The sequence below is a fragment of the Rhinichthys klamathensis genome, unplaced genomic scaffold, assembly GCF_029890125.1.
Source record: "Rhinichthys klamathensis goyatoka isolate OS25496 unplaced genomic scaffold, OSU_Roscu_1.1 h1tg000027l_1, whole genome shotgun sequence".
NCBI lineage: Eukaryota > Metazoa > Chordata > Actinopteri > Cypriniformes > Leuciscidae > Rhinichthys > Rhinichthys klamathensis.
This window is the reverse complement of record NW_026606577.1, coordinates 1,280,521-1,293,999: the sequence shown is the minus strand read 5'-3', so window position 1 is coordinate 1,293,999 and position 13,479 is coordinate 1,280,521.

The following is a 13,479-nucleotide window of genomic DNA, read 5'->3' as shown; positions in this document are numbered from 1 at the left end:
TTAACAGAAGTTTTGCCACAACAGGCCCTATCATACACCCGACGCAATGCAGTGCAAGTGCGACACAAGTGTGTTTTGCTAGTTTCAGCCTGACGCAGTTATCATTTTCATGTCCTGGGCCACGTTGTTTAAATAGCAAATGCATTTGCGCCTATTTATACGCCCATGGGCGTGCTGGTCTCATAAACGAGGTGTGTTCAGGCGCATTGTTGGCGCAATGCTATTTTGAGGCAACTGAAATTGACCATTGACCAACAAAAACCTGGTCTAAAGTCAATGGCGCAATATTTTTTTTGTTATTTAAAGAGCGCTTTAGTAATGTGCGCCTATAGGCAGGTCCACAACTCTGCTTATTAGGGGTGAAACTAGCGTTAATGTCAGAGCAGCTTTGCGCTCAGATTTCGTCCTCACTGAACCTTCCATTACACATTTACCACCGTTCATCAGAGAGCGATAAGATGGCAGGAAAGCAGTATTGAGAATTAGAACAATGTGACACTGACCTTTATTTGAATGAATAGTTCACCCAAAAATGAAAACCCTCAGGCCATTTAAGTCTCAAGCAAATGAAAGTCTGGAGCACAAGCTTTTTTGTCGCATGATTACATATGCATGGCATCAAAACCACGTGTGAACTAATGCCAAAGCACACACGTCATCGTGCGTGCGACAGAAAGCTTGAGCCCTGGAATCTTTTGAACACACACAGGACCGCCTAAAGCTATGGATTACAGGTAAAAAAAATAATGTAAATAATGTTAATTTTCTTGCACAGAATGGTCATTTTGCTTTATAAGACCTCAATACATCGTCAGGAGCCACAGGTATTAATTTTGTGATAAGCGGCTCCCATTGACTTGCATTACATGAATCACCAAGGACCGTGGGTGCAGCCAACAATTATCTTTAGTGTTCTACTGAAGAAAGAAAGTCACCTACAGTACATCTTGGATGGTCTGAGTGTGAGTAAATTAACAGCACATTTTCTTTTTGGGTGAACTATTTATTTAACTACAATGAGGGAACAAATCAAAAGTATCAAACACATGGGAACCAGCAAAGCAAGTCCTTCTGGCTTATTTGAAACCTACATGTATGTGTGTTAGAGCAGGGTTGGAACTAAACTCTGTAAGACCGTGGCCCTCCAGGAGCTGTTTGTTTGTGAGGTTCCCTGTATCTTTGTAGTTTGACTCAGTACAGCAATATCTTGTAAGATCCCTGCAGCACTCACTTTAACAGTGGATTTTGGCCATGCTACTATATGAAAAATTTCCAAAGCTTTTTCAAATTTTCTGCACACTTCTTGCACTGTGAAGCTGCTTTGATACAATATGTATTGTAAAAAGTGCTATAAATAAAGGTGACTTGACTTGACTGACACATGTCGTTCTAAGTAAAAACAAATTCTTAAAGATTTTTTTTTTCAAACTTTCTTCCTATTTTCTCCTTCCAAACTCACTTAGTTGAAAACTCACTTTATTTTGATGGGCCCCTTTAGACATTCTGTTGACTATAAATCATGTTTCACCTACATGTCAACTAACTCTCATCAGAGTATTAGTTGAGTATTAGAAGACTTATATGCGGGGCGGCAGTGGCTCAGTGGTTCATGTGGGTTGTCTACAAACCGGAAGGTTGGTGGTTCAATCCTCGGTTCCACCTGACCAAGTGTCGAGGTGTCCATGAGCAAGACACCTAACCCCGGCTGCTCCCGACGAGCTGGATGGCGCCTTGCATGGCTGCCGTCGCCCGTCGGTGTATGAATGAGTGTGTGAATGGGTGAATGTGAGGCAAATGTAAAGCGCTTTGGTGGCCATTGGGTCTGTGAAAGCGCTATATAAATGCAGTCCATTTACCATTTATAGGGCAATTCTGCCTTGTGTGTTTACCTCATGTGTCACATATTATGAAGTTTGACGGTTCAGCGCACTTTGAAAAAATTTGGTGTGGGCCTCTCACAAAGGTCACATTATTTGTTGTTGTTTTTTCCATACAAGCTGTGACAAATGTCTTATTTATTTTAAATAAAAAGTCTTCTGAGAAATAATTTACATTAAACTCTAAAGACCAATCACAATTGTTATAGTTTGTTATTGAGTAAATGTACACCTGAGGGTGCTAAATTAACACCTGTGCTGAATGTAGAGATGAACCATTAATTAAAGGTGTGAACACAAACACAGGTAAACACACACAGAGAATGCACTGATGCTCATTACTCAGGGGTCAGTTAAATGGTGTTTTGTTTTGATGTATTTTAGAAGTAGAACTTTAATTCATCAAGTAGCTACACAAAGAAGCAAGTGTTACTTGTTCAAATACATACATAAAAATGAATGGATATTCCAAATGAATATTTACTTAAGTTTTTGTCATCAACAATTTATATCTACGGACTCATCATTTGAATGAAGCAGATTATTCAAAGTAAATTGAGTTTATAAGCACAATACAACCCTTTACAATACTATACTAATAATTACCTTTCCAGTACTGTGTGTGTGAAGGCAATGTTACCTTATCTATCTTAATTCAGACAATAAAATGTTGTATGGTAATGCAATATTTAGATAGTTTTATTCAACTCTTGGTATTAAAACTACACAAATAAATTTCTAATTCAAGCAACCAAGAATTGTGATTATCCTTTACTTGAAAACTTGTTCTGTTCAATTTACTATCAATTTCTGAGTGAAAATTGTATCTGAGCTTTTTCAAAGTAAATCTTACTTACAGGTGCCAAGTTGCCAACAGTACAGAGAAACACATTGATGTTTTTTTTTCCCTCTGTGCCAAGCACATGCACATCAGCACAGCTGTTGTTTCTCATGTTATAAAACTCAAGTCTATAAAGATAGGCCGCAAAGTGTCCGTATACATTGTTAAAAAGTTGGTTGTTAAAACCACAATTAAATTTACTGTTCCTACCACAACATAAAATGTAACATGTAAGATCGGTTATGGTGCATTATATCAGGGTGCAGCTTAAAAGTGTGATTTACCATTTTGCAAGCTGAAACACTATTGACGTCGTCAATAGTACAGATAAACTTCATGTGATTTTACATGGTCACAATGTCACAATGATTTACATTTAAACACTGATTGATCGATTGCTCCTGTCTGCCTTGCTGCTGGTTTGCGTCTTTATGCTCCATATAGCTTTCTGCTTTGAATCTCTATTTACTACCATTCTTGTTGTTTATATTGCTAAATATAACTTACTCATCAACATATATTAGATATTGTCTAATATTGCCTATCACACTAAAGCTGCAGTTTTTCCTCTTTGTCGCCATCTCTGTTCGAAATCTGCAATTGCAGTTATTCGCAGAATTATCAACTTTACGTGAGTTGTACCTCGACACGGCACTGCATGGATGAATCCGATGTTTTAAGGAGAGTGTGCAGATGTCAGTCACCGCGCCGGTGTGGATACTGTCATTCAGAATCACAGATTATACTTTTTGGATGTATGACCAACATAAGAATTTTTACCGGAAAATGTCATCTGAACAAGTAAGTAACATCCACTTTTGTTCTGACCAACTAAGGGAAAAAAGCATTGCAGTAAATCGCGCTGTTAAAATATAACGATCGCTTATCATATCTCGTCAAACCGTGCAAATTATACTTTCTTCTCAAATTGTAATGTTAATAACATCAGCATTGTGTGACTACATTTAATGCCCTTCCGATATTATCCTTGTTTTCGCATGGGCCCGGTTGCAGTCTCTTTTTTTCTGTAAGTTAGTAGCCACTCCGAAGTCCGAACAAAGTCTTTTGCATTTTACAACGGGTGAATCTCTAGTTGTCACTGCTGATTGTCGTTTGAACCTTTCTGGATCCGCCATCAAATTGATAAGTTTAATTATATCAAGTGCTGTGAGAAAAGGCTATAAATCTCCACCTCCAACAACCTCACACGCAATATAGCCAGCTAGCCGAAACTCCTTCTTTATGTGTACAGATGTGAAGTAATGACGCAAAGACATGCTCAAATCTCTCCTCTAATTTTTGGATAATTTTTAACCCAAAAAAACGTCTCAGGTTACTACTGTAACCATAGTTCCCTGAGAAAGGGAACGAGACGATGCGTCACTTGACGCTTTGGGAACGCCCCCAGCGTGAATGCGTCTGAGCATCAATGTCAACTAGTCCAATGGAAAGAATGAGCGTCACGGGCGGGTGACGTCATGACCAGGAAGGCATAAGAGCACATCCGGTGAAACGCGGCATTAGCTTCAAAAAGTCGAAGCAAGCCGATCACAGGGATGCAGGAAGTATGGCAGGGTGACGCATCGTCTCGTTCCCTTTCTCAGGGAACTATGGTTACAGTAGTAACCTGAGACGTTCCCTTTCGAGGGAACTCGCGATGCGTCACTTGACGCTTTGGGAACGAGAATACCCAAAACGCCAGAATTCCAAGTACCTGAGTGTCAGTCTGTTGGAACTTAGCACTAAGCACCTGAGAACCTGGGGCAGCATCCAGGTCCAAACTGTAAAACCTGACGAATGTGAGCGGTGAAGACCAGCCTGCCGCATCACAAACGTCTTGGAGAGAAACCCCAAATAACAAGGCTTTAGAGGCCGCCATACCCCTCGTTGAGTGAGCTCTGACCACCAAGGGACACGGATGGTCAGAGTACTCGTATGCAAGTGAAATAGCCTCGACTATCCACTTACTAACCGTCTGTTTAGAAGCAGGAAGACCCTTCTTAGGTGATCCAAAGCAAATAAATAACTGGTCGGACTTCCTCATTGAAGATGTCCGATGAACATAAGTATCCAGTGCTCGCACTGGACACAAGAGGTTCAGCCTTTCCTGGTCCGCAGATGTAAAAGGAGGACAGAAACCTGCAGCACAATAGGCCTCGGAATAATGGTAGGCACCTTTGGAACATATCCATGTTTCGGGTAAGAATGCCTTGGCCATCCCCGGTGCACTCAAGGCAGGTGGGGACCGAAAGGGCCTGAAGGTCTGACTCTAATAGGGAGGAAATAGCTAGCAGAAAATAGTCTTAAAAGAAAGGAACTTCTCTGAGACCAAATCTAAGGGCTCGAAGGGAGCCCCAGATAGGCCTTCTAGAACTATTGCAAGGTCCCAAGCCAGCACCCTAGTGCAAGTTGCAGGCCTCAGCCTCAAAGTGCCACGAAGGAAACGAGTGATCAGGGGGTCTCGACCCAAAAATGTACTACCCACCAGGGTGTGGAAAGCCGCAATGGCCGCCACGTATACCTTAAGCGTGGAAGGACATAGACCTGATACAAAGCGTTCTTGCAGAAACTCGAATACTGTGTTTATTGAACAGTTAAGCGGATCCCACTGACGCTGGTAACACCAAGAAGTGAAAAACTCTCGAAATAGTGAATATAGTTTCCTCGTAGCGGGAGCTCTGGAGCTTAGAATGGTCTCAACAACCTCGGTTGAGAGACCACTCTCTATGAGTTGGGCCCCCTCAGAGGCCAAACCCACAGTTTCCAAATCCCCTGCCGGGGGTGCAATATTGCATCCCCTGCCTGAGACGGAAGGTCTCTCCTGATCGGGACCTCCAAGGGAGGTCCATCGAGGAGAAAAATTAGGTCCGCAAACCAAATTCAGCTCGGCCAGGGTGGTGCTACTAAATAGGCTTATTCCATCCTGGCGGAATCACTCCAGAACTCCTGGGAGCAGAGCAACAGGGGGAAATGCGTACAGACGTAGCCTCAGCCACGTCTGCACCATAGCAACCAGCCCCGAGGGGACTGGTTGAGTGAGGGATAACCAGAGTGGACAGTGCGTCGTATGCTGAGACGAGAACAAATCCACTTCTGCCTGGCCATAAAACTCCCATATTTGCTCCACCGCCTCGGGGTGGAGTCCCCTGGCCTCAGCCCCTGCCTCGACAGGGTGTCTGCTCCAATATTCTGGCCCCCCTGGAATATACACTGCCCTCAGACAGCGTAATTTCCTGAGGGACCAAAATAATAGGCCACCAACGTGTTGTCTGTGGGTCAAGAACCAGAGTTTCCTCCATATAACCAAGGCGCGGGGATACTGCCGCGTGATCTTGATCGTACGGAGTGGGTTTCCCCTCAGGGAGAACCCTCTGGTCCTGAGCCACCACTGTAAAGGTCTCACGTACAGCAGGTCAAAGGGTAATCACATTGAACGCTGCTGCCCTGAGGCCTAACAGTCACTGTTTCAGAACAACACATGATGGCCCCTCAGGTCTGGGAGGAGATGTCTCAACGCATTGAAGACGACCATCATCTCTAGGCAATTCATGTGCCAAGCGAGATGATGACTCCTCCCAAGCCCTGAGCTGAGCGGCCTTCCAATACCGCTCCCCAGCCGGTGAGGGAAGCATCTGTCGAGATAGCAACTCGATGGCAAAGAGCTCCCAACACCGAACCCTGGGTTAAGAACCAGTGTTTCCTCCATATAACCAAGGCACGAAGGCACGGCCGCGTGATCTTGATCATACGAAGTGGGTTTCCCCTCGGGGAGAACCCTCTGGTCCTGCGCCACCACTGCAAAGGTCTCATGTACAGCAGGCCAAAAGGTATCCCGTTGGACGCTACTGCCACAAGACCCAACAGTCTCTCGAACTGTTTTACAGTGCGTGACTGGCCTAGCCTCAGCTCTTCTGTGGCTGCCAGGATAACAGCTACACGAACGGGCGATAGAGTGGCCCGCATCGTCACTGAATCCCATACCACACCAAGGAAAGTGGTTCTCTGTACTGGAGAAAGAACACTCTTCTTGGCATTGAGCCTCAACCCCAACATCTGCATATGAGCGAGAACGACACCTCGGTGCCGAACCGCTAACTGTTCTGATTCCGCTAGAATCAGCCAGTCATCTATGCAATTCAGAATGCGTATACACTGCAGCCTGGCGGGGCCAGAGCTGCGTCTATACACTTCGTGAATGTGCGGGGTGATAGAGCTAGACCGAAAGGAAGTGCCTGATACTGGTGTTCTTTGCCCCAAAGAAAACCTCAGGAACCTCCTGTGCTGAGGGAGGATGGAGATATGGAAGTATACGTCTTTTAGATCTATCGTGACAAACCAGTCCTCGGATCTGATTTGAGTCACGATCTGTTTGAGTGTCAGCATCTTGGACTTGAGTTCCAGCACCAAACACTCCAACAGACGAAGATCTAGTATGTGACGCTGCTCTCCATCCTTTTTTGGAACAATGAGATAACGACTGTAAAGACCCGACGCAATGTCGGGTGAGTACACCTGCTCTATAGCTTTCTTTGCTAACAGGGCCTTTACCCCTTGCTCCATTACCAGAGAGATTACCATTACCCATAGAGATATATTTGGCAGTAGCTTCCGCGCTGCCGGAAAATCTACCAAGGGAACCAGCCCCTCGAGGCTGGCCTCTGGTGTAATAAAGACAGCCAGTTCGGGGACCTGAAACATGCTGGCAGGAACCACCCGAACTGTTTTCGAACCCCCCTCAGAGGGCGCGAGTCCGACGCAATGTCGAGTTGACGCTGCGCCAGAAGCTCGCTGGAGAACGCTGCGCCCCGAAGCACCAAGGGTGGCGGGGTTGGCAGAACGGTCCCCTGAGGGCACAGAGATGGAAAGGGCACCGTATAATGAGGTGTACACCATTCCACCCCGGTTGGGGCTGCCCTCACCGGTCTGACGCCGTGGCGCCAGACCTTTTCTTTTGAGCCGCAGCTTTCTCAGCATGAAGAACGGTCCTCGGATCCGGCTTCTGCTTTGAAGGCTTTGGCTGCTGTGTTGTGTATGAGAAACTAGCCGGCTGGAGCTGCTCACGCCCAGCAGCCCCAGTGGGTTGGACATAGCGAGGGAGAGATTATCTTGTATCTTTCTCCATGATTCCCATCAAATTGAGCCAGAGGTGTCTCTCAGTGACCACATTTCTTTGGCTGCCATCCCTGAGAGATAAATCTGAGGCCCGACGGAGTTCTCAAACCCCATCGGGCCAAACTCCCTCACTTCTGTCCAAATACCACAGCAGGTCAGCCTAATATGCTTGCAGCACTGCTATAGTGTGCAAGCAGGCTCGTGCTAGACCCACTGCCATATATGCTTTTCCCACTAGATTAAAAAATAGTTTTCTTTAATGGTTTAGTGAGAGAAGCCGACGCCTTCAGGGACGATACTGAACCGGGAGACATAGCTCGCAAGTGTCTGTTCTACCCGGGGTATTGCCCCATAGCCATACTCTCTTAACCCCCAAATATCTGAATATACATGAATGTGGGGCTAAAAAAATGAGTAAGGCTTTTTCCATGATCTAGACAGCTCGCTGTGCAGATCGGGAAAAATGGAAGGCCCCGTGATGGAGGTGGAAAAATAGAGGGAAGGAAACTCGTTCAATTTATTTTAAGGACGAGTGCCCCCTTATTTCTGCTGGCCATTAAATATTTAATTTATCTACAGCCTTAGTAAACACCTCCACCAGCTTATTATTATATATATATTTTTTTTATATACATTCTTTATATATATACACTTTATATAATATATAAACTATCATATATATATATATATAGGCTATATATAATTCTCATACGCTGGGGAAGAGATGGCAAATCCACTTCCCCCATGATTGTGTACACTTTCAATGCCCAGCACATCTACCTCCTCTGAGGTAGAGCACTGAAGCATTGATTTCTCTCCCCGGGCGGAAGAGACCGCAGCGCGGGCTTCCGAGACCGGAGAGAGAGCACTGGATCCCTCGTGGAAAGGGAGGAGATAAGATCCGCGGACCCGTCTCCAACCCCGTAACGAGATCCTATTCGCGATCCACAGGAATGCATTCTCCGCGCTGCCTCGGCAGACGCGTGTCCTGCACCCCGAGGATCGCGAGCCTGGCCACTTTTCTCGAAAAGTGACAGGCGGGAGTGGAGCATGCGAAGCGAAAGCTTCTCACAATGTTGCAATCAGCCCCCTCGGAGGCTGATACAGCATGCTCCACTCCCAAACAAACTACACAAAGCTCGTGTGTGTCCCCACCCGTTAAATAATGCGGGCAGGGAGAAGCACAGAGTTTGTAAAGTTGTTTCGCCATAACTCTTCCCAATAATATCGAACAGACAACAATAAATAGACAGAGACAGAGTAACACAGATCGCTTGCTGAGACACAGAAGCTAATGCCGCGTTTCACCGGATGTGCTCTTATGCCTTCCTGGTCATGACGTCACCCGCCCGTGACGCTCATTCTTTCCATTGGACTAGTTGACATTGATGCTCAGACGCATTCACGCTGGGGGCGTTCCCAAAGCGTCAAGTGACGCATCGCGAGTTCCCTCGAAAGGGAACTACGGACTGCAGCTTTTAATCTGACATATAGCTTTAATCTAAATCGTTATCTCTAGCACAACACGCTAGTATCTCGCTAGCCTGTTAACCTGCCATCCGTGCTTGCCGTCTCGTGCGGTCGCGCCATTTACGAGTCCATCAAACAACTGTGGTAAGTAGGATCAGTAAACACGGTGAATAATGTCTTCTCCTGTTATTGTCACTAGCACTTCGTGTCACATGTATAGTATAGCCTTCTCTGTCAGCGGTGTGGACTACACATGTGATAAATGCAGGGAGATAGTCAGGCTGACAGAGAAGATTTCAGAACTAGAGACACGTATTCAAACTTTAATCGAGGAAAGTAAGAATGCAAGGTCTGTAGATACTGCTTTGGATGCGATTAGCTTAGTGAACTTTGTACATTGTTCGGTTCCAGATGTAGAGCCCGTGCAGCAGGGCAACTGGGTGACCGTGAGACGCTGTAATCACGTATGTAATCTACCATACGGGCAATCTGGGCACGTGCACAGGGGCCCTTGCGCAGAGAGGGGATCCGTGATCAGAGTTTTTTTTGTGTGCGCTACATAAAAATAGTATACACAAGGCTTGGCCTCGATCTTGATAATTATCCAATCAGAATTTTAAAAAAGTTGTTTCATTATTCATTAAACTTTATTGTCCATCTTAGTGGAAATTTGTCTTCGACTTCTCCAAAGAGATATGCATCAGTGACACCACAGTTAAAATTAGGGGTGCGCTGGTATTTACTTGTGAACTGGTATTTACCAGTGTGTTGTGTTCAAGTGCTTTTGTTGTCGTAATGTGGTAAAAAGATGGAGATCCAGACCTGTTATTTAGCTAAAACTATTTTAGATTGCTAAAGTCATCTGCTACAGCAAGAAAATGATTTATCAAAACTCAAACAGTAAATAATATGCTGTATATTTTCTAGATCATAGTACATATTTTTACCATTCACGACTCTCGCGTTGCTCTCCGCCATTTTGAAAAGGTCAAAGGTTATCTCATCTCGGCAAATTGTGCATCAAAATATTCTACGAGCTGCCCAGTGGAAAATACCACATGAGGGGGTGTTCATGTGCATTTTCCACGTCGGCTTTTGGTATTTACCATAATTGCCATAGCACGTGAACGCACCATGAGTGAGGTGAGACCTGTCAGCAATTATCATGTCAGCTGTGTGGAGTTATTTAAAAAAAGTGTGCATTTTGTTTTGTGAGTCTCCGCAACGGCGATAGATTGAAGAGTGCGTCCGAGTTAAGACTGTGCTCGAGCCACAAGAGAACACTGTATCCATGCAACTGATAGCAGCGGCAACGAGCGTTCAGCTTGATTTAAAAAAACATTTTAGCGCTAGATCGTCTAACTATGTTAACTATGGCTAACTATGGTCTGCTATTAATTAATAGCTAAATAAATAAATTATCTGCCCTCTGCTAACTGGAGATGTTTTATTTATTTGTATTACATCTGTGCCTCATAATGTTTCAAAAGTGGTGGGGGCAATATCGATCCTGAGAAATGTCGGGGGCATGTCCCACCCGTAAATTACGCCTATGAACCCCAGATGTTACATGGGAAAAACTTTAGAGCTTGGACTGTCCACCTTAGATATTCTTTTTTTTCTTTTATCAGGTGTAATGGGCTAGAGTTTAATTAGTGAGTGCCTTATTGTACTATTCTGTTCTATTGTACATTTTATAATGGAGATATTATTATGGTAGGTTATACTTATTTATATTATGACTACATTAAGTTTTGTGTTACATCCAGTATTTGGCACTGGAATTATCATTTTTTTAATTTGCACAGTTGCACTTTAAATTTCATTAATTGAATGGTGCTGAATAATTAAAAATGCTGCTACAAGTTCTGCTTAAAAATTGTTTTAATAAAAATTAACCAGCAGTATTGCACAACTGAGTCATGTTGTGGGCTACGTATTTCTTCCTATACACACAGTTAAGAGTATGACACTACAACCATCAACATACAACAACAGAAAATGGAAAGCAGCGCAGCCGATTGAAATAAGGTAGGTTTCGACCTACAATAAACACAAATTTACTGTCTGGCATGGGGAATAAAATATCTCTTATAGATGTTCCGGCTCGCCCTTGGGACCCTGAATCTACGGCCAGATGGGAGCAACTCAAACTCTGAGTTGAGTGGGTGTAGGGTGTCTGCTGATATCTGTCTGGCCTTCCTGAGTACCGCCCTATCAAATACATCCCCAAGCTGCCTTTGTGACTTGCCAATCACCTTCCCTGCAATATTAACAATTTTGGAAAGCTTGTTTTTGTTTTTCACATTCAGGTTGCCATACCAAGCTGTTATATAGGCCTATGTCACACTTCCTGCTTTCGGAACGCGGAGTAGGGATTCAGAACTTCCGGTCAACAGTATTTCGCGATAAGTATTTAGATTATTATCAGCCATAATGTCTAAACCATCCGAGGTAGACTGACCACGAGCTATGAGGTTGTGAAACGAAGGTTTTTGCTCCTGTAGAAGCTATAAGTTTGTATGAAATCAACCTTGTTTTAAGAAAAACATATTTTATCTGCGATCTTATGAAAAAAAACCTACACTACACACAATCCTAAGCTTAGCAGCAACGTCTGCTGATTGGTCCAACTCGCTGTTAACATAGAAACGTTTACCTTACTGGCGAACGGCTAGAGCTATTACATATTAACAAAGAATTTGCTGACTTTTTATCAGAGTTAGTACTGGCTGAAGATAAAGTCCTAATTGTTGGTGATTTACATGTAGATAATGAAAAAGATGCATTGGGATTGGCATTTAAAGATATTCTTAACTCTATTGAAGTTAGAGAACATGTGTCAGGACCTACTCATTGTCGTAATCATACTCTAGATCTATTATTATCACATGGAATCAATGTTGATTCTATTGAAATACTGCAACAGAGCGATGACATCTCAGATCATTATCTAGTCTTGTGTAAACTTCATTTAGCCAAGGCTGCAAAGCAGACTCCGTGTCACAAATATGTTAGCCCTATCACTTCTGCCACTAAAGATTGCTTTATTAATAATCTTCCTGATCAGTTTCATCTTCTCAGCATCCCAGATAGCTTAGAAGAACTCGATATTGCGACAGAAACTTTTAACTCTCTCTTTTCCAGCACTTTAGACACAGTTGCTCCGTTGCGCTTAAAGAAGATTAAAGAAAATAGTCCAACGCCGTGGACCAAATCTCTCCGCAAATCTCTCCGCAACCTGCCTGAAGTCACATATGACGATGTGGTTCGGATGGTAAATGAAAACTCTCAAGTGGAAACGTCAAAACTGAGGAAAGGGTACAAGTGTTGTTATAGCTCTAGCCACTTGTCCAGCGGTATCTATCGGACTTCGCCATTGTAAAAAGCTAACCGGAAGAGCCGTATCCCTACTAAAAGACGTATTTCCGGTCTTCAATTTTTCCGTGACATAGGCCTATTAAACTGTAAAATGCTTTCTACCAGGCCCCTATATGCCATCTCAAGAATAGGTTGACTGACCCTGAAACTCCTCAGCTTTCAATTTAAAAACAATCGCTGGTTAGCTCTCTTAAAAAAAATACTCTCTGAGTTAACATTAAAACTTAAAGTGCGATCAATGATTGTACCCAAGTACTTAAAATTTTCCACTACTTCCGGCTGTTAAGTACAACAGGGGTGATGTTACTGGCCCCACTTGGTTTTGTTTGCATTATAAGTTATTTTGTTTTAGTCACGTTCATTTCTAGTTTAACAGTCTGACACCAGTTGTGCACCTGAGACCCGCAGTGACAGCTGCTGTCAGACTCTAAAATGGAGAGTGACTGGTGACGCATGTAGCTTTACAACAGAGCGGTCATTTGAAGACGAGGGTAAATTGTCTGTGACACAGGGCCATATCAATTCGAGCCGCTGGCTCAAACTGCGGTCTTAACTCCCGCATCGCGATCGGCATCTGATGAGTTTTTTCGAGTTGATGTCAATAGCGCGCTCTCTCTGTAGGCATATATTCATATTGATATTTTGCCGCTATGTGAAAAAATCCAGCAAAATGCGCCGGCGTGTTTGTCGACCCCAGAGGATTAACTTTAGGCTAACCATAAATTGTGATTAAAATATACATGATCACTCACATCAAGACGCCGCTCCGGTGGTGGAGTCCATGCAGGAGGAGCAGTG